An 8,852-nucleotide genomic window follows, 5' to 3' on the forward strand; every position below is an offset into this window, starting at 1 on the left:
TGTAAGGCAGCAACTCTGCTGCTGCGCCACCCTGCCGCCCTTGAAGAAGAGCTGAACGCCGTTTCCACTGGTGCTGGCAAAATACATTCGTCAGTCAACACCATCGAAACAGATTAGTTGCTGTTTATCTCAGTCAAACATTGTGTGATGAGTGACAGTTGCTAGAAAAAACAGTAATTACACTTTGAAACTTTAAATTGCATTAAAATGCATTGGGAGTGTTTCAGGACCTGAAAGATAACGTATTAGCCGCACACGGATGCGAGCATATGCCAACTTGTCCCACTGCATAGAGAGGAGATGGTTACCACCTCTTTGCAGATTGTGAATTGGTTAAGAGGGTCTGGCCACACGGGCAAAGGTCCTTGTCATGGTTCATCCCAACAACAGGGCGGAACGGTGGTGCAGCGGTAGAGTTGCTGCCTTACAGTGCTTGCAGCGCTGGAGACCCGGGTTCGATCCCGACTACGGGTGCTGTCTGTACGGAGTTTGTATGTTCTCCCCGTGACCTGCGTGGGTTTTCTCCGAGATCTTCGGATTCCACCCACACTCCAAAGACGTACAGGTATGTAGATACATTGGCTTGGTAAATGTAAAAATTGTCCCTCATGGGGGTAGGATAGTGTTAGTGTGCGGGGATCAATGGTCAGAGCAGGCCAGGTGGGCCGAGGAGCCTGTTTCTCAAAACTAAATCTCCTTCATCTCTAAACTAAACTAAACTAAACTAAACTAAACTAAACTACAAAGTTGCATAATGAGAGGACGCTATGATTTATGGGATGTTCCCAGGAATTCCTCAGAGATGGACATGGAGTGCTTGGTGGAAGAACAGCACTGGAGCACAGGAGGATGAGGGGCGATCTTATAGAGGTGTACAAGATCATGAGAGGAATAGATCGGGGAGATGCACAGAATCTCTTGCCCAGAGTAGGGGAATCGAGGACCAGAGGACATAGGTTTAAGGTGAAGGGGAAAAGATTTAATTGAAAACTAAGGGGTAACTTAGGTGGGTGTATGGAACAAGCTGCCAGAGGAGGTAGTCGAGACAGGGACTATCGCAACATTTAACAAAGAGTTAGACAGGTACATGGATAGGACAGGTTTTGAGGGATATGGACCAGACGCAGGCAGGTGTGACTAGTGTAGGTGAGACATGTTGGCCGGAGTGGGCAAGTTGGGCCAAAGGGCCTGTTCCCATGCTATATCACTCCATGACTCTATGACTCTGTCAGACTGCAGCATCCTCGATCCCATTTTGATATCGGGCATCAATGTTTAAATAGCAAGGCTGAATTTAGAATTCCCAAGATCAATCCTACAGTTATAGTAAGTCGCTTATTTAACACTCGGATGCAAGGACATGCAAGCTGAGCTCTGAATGCCACCATTGATCATTTGAAAGGTAGCTTTAGATGGTGTTGCCATGAAGACGTGGATGAGCTCAGTCCTTAAGGGACCACAGACCCGTCAATGTGGCCGTGTAGTTTGAGAAGGGAAAGGGCAACTGAAGATGTAGATGGCTCTGGTGTTGAAGGTAAGGGCAGAACCAGACAAGTAGAGGCATCTCAGGGGAATGGTGGTCAGATATGTTTGTGTTAGCGGGTCATGCATTGTGACACTGCGGTTCATGGAGTTGGGAACAACTTTCAGTAGTTTAGTTTAGAGATACAGCGCGGAAACTGGGTCGGCCCACCATGTCCGCACCGACCAGCGATCCCCGCCATCCTACTCACACTAGGAACAATTTACATTTACACCAAGCCAATTCATCTACAAACCTGTACGTCTTTGGAGTGCGGGAGGAAACTGAAGATCTCAGAGAAACCCCACGTAGTCCCAGGGAGAACGTACAGGTCTCAGGCGCTGTAAGGCAGCAACTCTACCGCTGCGCCACCGAGCTGCCCAGAAGGAGTAAGATGCAACTTCTGAACAAAACTGCGAGCCAGGTTTTAATTTAGTTTAGTTTAGGGATTCAGCGAGGAAACAGACCCTTTGGCCCACCGAGTCTGCACCGACCAGCGATCCCCGTACATTAACGCAAGTCTACACACACCAGACTTTCCAAGCCGCTGAGGAATTGTTTCACCCGACGCCAGTGTTCCATCTTCACGGCAAGAGGGCCCTGAAAACATCGGACTGGCTGCAAGGCCAAAAATGGGCCCCGACCTCGGGTGTTTCAGAGGAAGAGGACTTAACTTTCTGCTGCCTTTCCCCACAGTGGAAAATTTTGATTCTGCTGTGGGGGGATGTTTGTGTTGAACTCTATAATGTGTTGTGTCCATTTTCTTTCTTTATTTAATTTTAACCTTTTTCTATGGTTTGTATATAAATTTATTATTTAATTTATGTAAAGCACTTTGGTGTCAATGCAAGTTGACTTAAAATGTGCTATATAAATAAAGCTATTATTATTATTATTATTATAGGGACAATTTACACTGATACCAAGTAAACAAACCCGAGCCAATAAGCGAGTACGGTATTCCAACTGCGCATGCACAGGTCATGGGTCATTCGGGATAAACATTCCCGCCAGCTGAGCCACTGTGTGTGTACGGACCTGCCCTGCGCATTCATTTCAATGAGATTTATAAATAAATGTACCCGTCAAGTATGTCAGCAGTAGGCCACAACGTACTGCAGGCTGCACAAATCCACAATTGTATCTATTTAAATTATTGACTCCTTACAGCAGCAGCCTTGAAAATGCAAGAATGCCTGGAACAAACCTGTTAATGATCAAATCCCTGGCATTAGCCTGAGTCACAGCCATTCAAATTCAATATTGATTTACACAAATTACAAGTTGTGTGGTCAACCAATTTGAGACAGCCCTTACATTTCTATCTAAACAACCTTCCTGGATCGAAGAAAACGAGGAGAATGTGCTGTTTGGGGGGGGGGGGGGGGGGGGGGGGGGGTGGAGGGGGGGGAGGGGGGGGGGGGGTGGTAGGTTAGAAAGTTCAGATTGGATTTGAACAGGCTGGTTAAACTTTCGAGGTGGGTTGGTTTAAATAAAGATGCTGTCACTTTAACCTCTGGGGTTGGTTCCAGTGTGTCAGGGCACACAGTTGGGAGCCGGGTCCGGGTGATAATTACGAGAATTTGCACCACAGCCAAACTAGAGGCTTCACTCAGGAGTGGGTCGCAGCTCCCCAGCTGATGGGACCTGTTCTCTCTCTCTTTGTAGGAGACGCCACCCGCCCCAGCGAGTGGGCAAACGCAGAACCAACCCGTAGTATGAGTGGGAGCATTTTCTCCGTCAGACTTTGTCGACTTGGGGTGGGGGATCTGGGAGAGAGAGAGAGCTGGTGATGTCGCACAGATGGAACAGTTTAATAACGACCCATTAAAATCCACCCTGCGGTCACTCGGCAACCTGGGCTGATCTGACCTGACAGCCCTCTCGCTAGCTCGCTGCGTGCCCGATCCTAACGCAGAACTTCCACAAAATCTTTGGGCTTGGGGTAACACCTGCACAAAGAGCCTCTGCTAACAAGGGCTGGTGAACTGTGCTGGTCAACGTGCACTGGGCCAGATGGCTGGGGAAACGCATCCCTACCACCGCAAACTTGGAACAACACGGACCCTCCACTCAATCTATCCAATACTAAAGGGCAGGCATTTCACAGTTAAATATCTTATATCGGATTGGCGGCTCCTTCACAGGGCCAACCCTGTACTCAGTTTTCCTCAGAGATTGCAACGAGACCTGGGTGTCATGGTACACCAGTCATTGAAGGTACACAAAAATGCTGGAGAAACTCAGCGGGTGCAGCAGCATCTATGGAGCGAAGGAAATAGGCGACGTTTCAGGCCGAAACCCTTCTTCAGACTGATAGGGGGTGGGGGGGGAGAAGGAAGGAAAAAGGGAGGAGGAGGAGCCCGAGGGCGGGGGGATGGAGGGGGAAAAACAGCTCGAGGGTTAAGGTAGGGGAGGAGACATCAAGGGCTAGCAAAAATGGGAGAATTCAATGTTCATGCCCGCTGGACGCAGACTACCCAGGCGGAATATGAGGTGCTGTTCCTCCAATTTCCGGTGTTGCTCACTCTGGCAATGGAGGAGACCCAGGACAGAGAGGTCGGATTGGGAATGGGAGGGGGAGTTGAAGTGCTGAGCCACCGGGAGTTCAGGTAGGTTCTTGCGGACTGAGCGGAGGTGTTCGGCGAAACGATCGCCCAACCTCCGCTTAGTCTCACCGATGTAAATCAGCTGGCATCTAGAGCAGCGGATGCAGTAGATGAGGTTGGAGGAGATACAGGTGAACCTTTGTCGCACCTGGAACGACTGCTTGGGTCCTTGAATGGAGTCGAGGGGGGAGGTAAAGGGACAGGTGTTGCATTTCTTGCGGTTGCAACGGAAAGTGCCCGGGGAGGGGGTGGTACGGGAGGGAAGGGAAGAATTGACAAGGGAGTTGCGGAGGGAGCGGTCTTTGCGGAAGGCAGACATGGGGGGAGATGGGAAGATGTGGCGAGTGGTGGGGTCACGTTGGAGGTGGCGAAAATGGCGGAGGATGATTTGTTGTATTTGCCGGCTGGTGGGGTGAAAGGTGAGGACTAGGGGGACTCTGCCCTTGTTGCGAGTGCGGGGATGGGGAGAGAGAGCAGTGTTGCGTGGTATGGAAGAGACCCTGGTGTGAGCCTCATCTATGGTGGCGGAGGGGAATCCCCGTTCCCTGAAGAGCGAGGACATTTCCGATGCCCTGGTGTGGAACGTCTCATCCTGGGAGCAGATGCGGCGTAGGCGGAGGAATTGGGAGTAGGGGATGGAGTCCTTACAGGGGGCAGGGTGGGAAGACGTGTAGTCCAGATAGCCATGTGAGTCAGTGGGTTTGTAGTGTATGTCGGTCAGAAGTCTATCCCCTGCGATGGAGATGGTGAGGTCAAGGAATGGTAGGGAAGTGTCGGAAATGGTCCAGGTGTATTGGAGTGCCGGATGGAAGTTGGTGGTGAAGTGGATGAAGTCAGTCAGTAGTGTGTGGGTGCAGGAGGTGGCCCCAAAGCAGTCGTCAATGTAACGGAGGTAGAGGTCGGGGATGGGGCCCTGGTACGTATTGAACAAGGATTGTTCGACGTACCCGACAAAGAGGCAGGCGTAGCTGGGGCCCATGCGTGTGCCCATAGCTACGCCTTATGTTTGGAGGAAATGGGAGGAGTCAAATGTAAAGTTGTTAAGGGTGAGTACCAACTCCGCTAGGCGGAGGAGAGTGTCAGTGGCTGGGTATAGGTTGCTCCTCTGGTCGAGGAAGAACCGGAGGGCTTTGAGGCCATCCTGGTGGGGGATGGAGGTGTAGAGTGACTGGACGTCCATGGTGAAGATGAGGGGGTGAGGGCCCAGAGAGTGGAATGCGCGGAGGCGGTGGAGAGTGTCTGAGGTGTCTAGAACATAGGTGGGCAGGGATTTGACCAAGGGGGATAGTATGGTGTCAAGGTATGTGGAGATGAGTTCGGTGGGGCACGAACAAGCAGAGACAATGGGTCTGCCGAGAGAGCCGGGTTTGTGGATTTTGGGGAGAAGGTAAAACCGGGCCGTGCGGGGCTGGGGAACGATGAGGTTGGAAGCTTGGTCGGGCAGGGCGTGGGAGTTGATGAAGTCGGTGATGGTGCTAGATATGGTGGCCTGGTGCTCGTCAGTGGGGTCATGGTCCAGGGGTAAGTAGGAGGAGGTGTCCGAGAGTTGGCGCGTGGCCTCAGCTTTGTAGAGATCGACGCGCCAGACTACCACGGCACCTCCCTTGTCGGCTGGTTTGATAACCCAATCTGGGTTTTTGCGGAGTGATTTAATGGCAGTGCGTTCAGGGGGGGAGAGATTGGAGTGAGACAGGGGAGTGGAGAAGTTGAGGCGGTTGACGTCGCGGCGGCAGTTCTGGATAAAGAGTTCCAAAGCCGGGACTTCACGAGGGGGTTCCACGAGGAGGGGGTGCGTTGGAGTAGGCATTGAAAGTAGGCATGCAGGTGCAGCAGGCAGTGAAGAAAGCGAATGGTATATTAGCATTCATAGCAAAAGGATTTAAGTATAGGAGCAGGGAGGTTCTACTGCAGTTGTACAGGGTCTTGGTGAGACCACACTTGGAGTATTGCGTACAGTTTTGGTCTCCTAATATGAGGAAATACATTTTTGCCATAGAAGGAGTACAGAGAAGGTTCACCAGACTGATTCCTGGGATGTCAGGACTTTCATATGAAGAAAGACTGGATAGACTCGGCTTGTACTCGCTAGAATTTAGAAGATTGAGGGGGGATCTTATAGAAACTTACAAAATTCTTAAGGGGTTGGACAGGCTAGATGCAGGAAGATTGTTCCCGATGTTGGGGAAGTCCAGAACAAGGGGTCACAGTTTAAGAATGAGGGGGAAATCTTTTAGGACCGAGATGAGAAAAACATTTTTCACACAGATAGTGGTGAATCTCTGGAATTCTCTGCCACAGAAGGTAGTTGAGGCCAGTTCATTGGCTATATTTAAGAGGGAGTTAGATGTGGCCCTTGTGGCTAAAGGGATCAGGGGGTATGGAGAGAAGGCAGGTACAGGATACTGAGTTGGATGATCAGCCATGATCATATTGAATGGCGGTCCAGCCTCGAAGGGCCGAATGGCCTACTCCTGCACCTATTTTCTATGTTTGTATGAATCTTTGCCTTAACGGTACATTCACACCATCTGTAGGTAAAGCATCAGCCCACAGTCACTGCCTGCCTCAGATTAAATATATTTTTACACATAAATTATGAATAAATACACAAGTAATAATTTCTTATACCAGTAGCAAACACATTAAGGATTAAATGAAAAGAATAAATTCTTTAACTTTTTGAATATCTCATAGTTGCAGATTAATGATCTGAACTAGAACTGGGACTGTGTAAGTGGTGTGTGAATAGTAGAACAAGAAAGAAAGCTGTTGAGTTGACAGAATTCCAGATTAATTCCTTGGTAGAATAGTTAACAATTTATACACAGATTATACAGCGCCCAGTTTTTTATCCCGAATGACCTTTGACAAATCCCATGATTCCTTGCGTTTACCGGGATACCTAACTCGCTTATTAACCTACGAGCCTGCATGTCTTTTAGAGTGTGGGAGGAAACCGAAGATCTCATAGAAAACCCACGCGGTCACGAGGAGAATGAACAAACTACGCACAAGACAGCACCCATAGTCAGGATGGAACCCGGGTCTCCGGCGCTGCAAGCGCTGGAAGGCAGCAACTCTACCGCTGCTCCACCGTGCCAAATATTTTGGCGCAGTGAGGAGTGAAGGTTACTTGTTTTCGATGTGGTTCATCAATGGTGGTTTAAGCTCATTGGCCACCTCATACTCTCACATCCGAGGCCCTTGATCTTGATGAAGGTCTGGGGACCATATCCGCACGGATGGTCATGTTAACAGGATGAGAGAAGACAATATCATTTCAGGAGATGATGTGAATGAATGATACATTATTATCAAGTCACAGTGAAAGTCTGTCTTTTGGATACACGAGTATGCAAAGTGTCGCCACGTGTAGGACACCAACAGAGTTACTATTCCATTCCAATAGTCCCTCTTTGTTCTCAGCCGCCCCCCACGCCAGGTCCCTCTCCTTGCCCCCCACCCCCACCTCACGCCAGGTCCCTCTCCTTGCCCCCCACCCTTACCTCACGCCAGGTCCCTCTCCTTGCCCCCTACCCCACGCCAGGTCCCTCTCCTTGCCCCCCACCCCCACCTCACGCCAGGTCCCTCTCCTTGCCCCCTACCCCACGCCAGGTCCCTCTCCTTGCCCCCCACCCCCACCTCACGCCAGGTCCCTCTCCTTGCCCCCCACCCCCACCCCATGCCAGGTCCCTCTCCTTGCCCCCCACCCCCACCCCACGCCAGGTCCCTCTCCTTGCCCCCCACCCCCACCCCACGCCAGGTCCCTCTCCTTGCCCCCCACCCCCACCCCATGCCAGGTCCCTCTCCTTGCCCCCCACCCCCACCCCACGCCAGGTCCCTCTCCTTGCCCCCCACCCCCACCCCATGCCAGGTCCCTCTCCTTGCCCCCTACCCCACGCCAGGTCCCTCTCCTTGCCCCCCACCCCACGCCAGGTCCCTCTCCTTGCCCCCCACCCCCACCTCACGCCAGGTCCCTCTCCTTGCCCCCCACCCCCTACCCCACGCCAGGTCCCTCTCGTTGCCCTCCACCCCCACCTCACGCCAGGTCCCACTCCTTGCCACCCACCCCCACCCCATGCCAGGTCCCTCTCCTTGCCCTCCACCCCCACCCCATGCCAGGTCCCTCTCCTTGCCCCCTACCCCCACCCCACGCCAGGTCCCTCTCCTTGCCCCCTACCCCCACCCCACGCCAGGTCCCTCTCCTTGCCCCCCACCCCCACCCCACGCCAGGTCCCTCCTTGTTCACATCGTTGTGTCCTCATCGAATTATCACAGTCTGAGACTGGGTCTGAAGAAGGGTCTCGACCCAAAACAACAAAGTGATGGAGCAACTTGTGGGTCAGGCAGCATCTGGGGAGGGAAATGGACAGGTGGCGTTTCAGGGGTCGGGAAGCTACAGATGGAACCTTCAGTGTGAGGAAAGGTCCTGATCCGAGTCTGGAAGAAATGTCCTGACCTGAAACGTCATCTGAGCCGCTGAGTGCCTCCAGCCCTTTGTTTTTTATCTGTAAGAAACACCGTGATATTCCCAGGCATCATTTAATACCACAATCCAATGAAATGATTGCCATCTGATCGCCATCTGCTCTATGATTTTAGACACAAAAAGCTGGAGTAACTCAGCGGGACAGGCAGCATCTCTGGAGAGAAGGAATGGGTGACGTTTCGGGTCGAGACCCCTCATTCAGGCTCTGAAGAAGAGTGTCGACCCGAAACAT

At 51.7% G+C, this 8,852-nt stretch overlaps 1 long non-coding RNA gene across 1 annotated transcript; it reads left to right on the top strand.

Moving 5' to 3' along the window:
• Window positions 1-2,949: 2,949 nt before the first annotated feature.
• On the top strand, window positions 2,950-6,701 carry LOC116977355. The gene is made up of 3 exons (XR_004413204.1): window positions 2,950-3,088; window positions 5,384-5,390; window positions 6,685-6,701. It is a non-coding gene; the product is annotated as an uncharacterized LOC116977355 (long non-coding RNA).
• Window positions 6,702-8,852: the final 2,151 nt, after the last annotated feature.

The sequence above is a fragment of the Amblyraja radiata genome, chromosome 9 (genome assembly GCF_010909765.2).
Source record: "Amblyraja radiata isolate CabotCenter1 chromosome 9, sAmbRad1.1.pri, whole genome shotgun sequence".
Classification (NCBI taxonomy): domain Eukaryota; kingdom Metazoa; phylum Chordata; class Chondrichthyes; order Rajiformes; family Rajidae; genus Amblyraja; species Amblyraja radiata.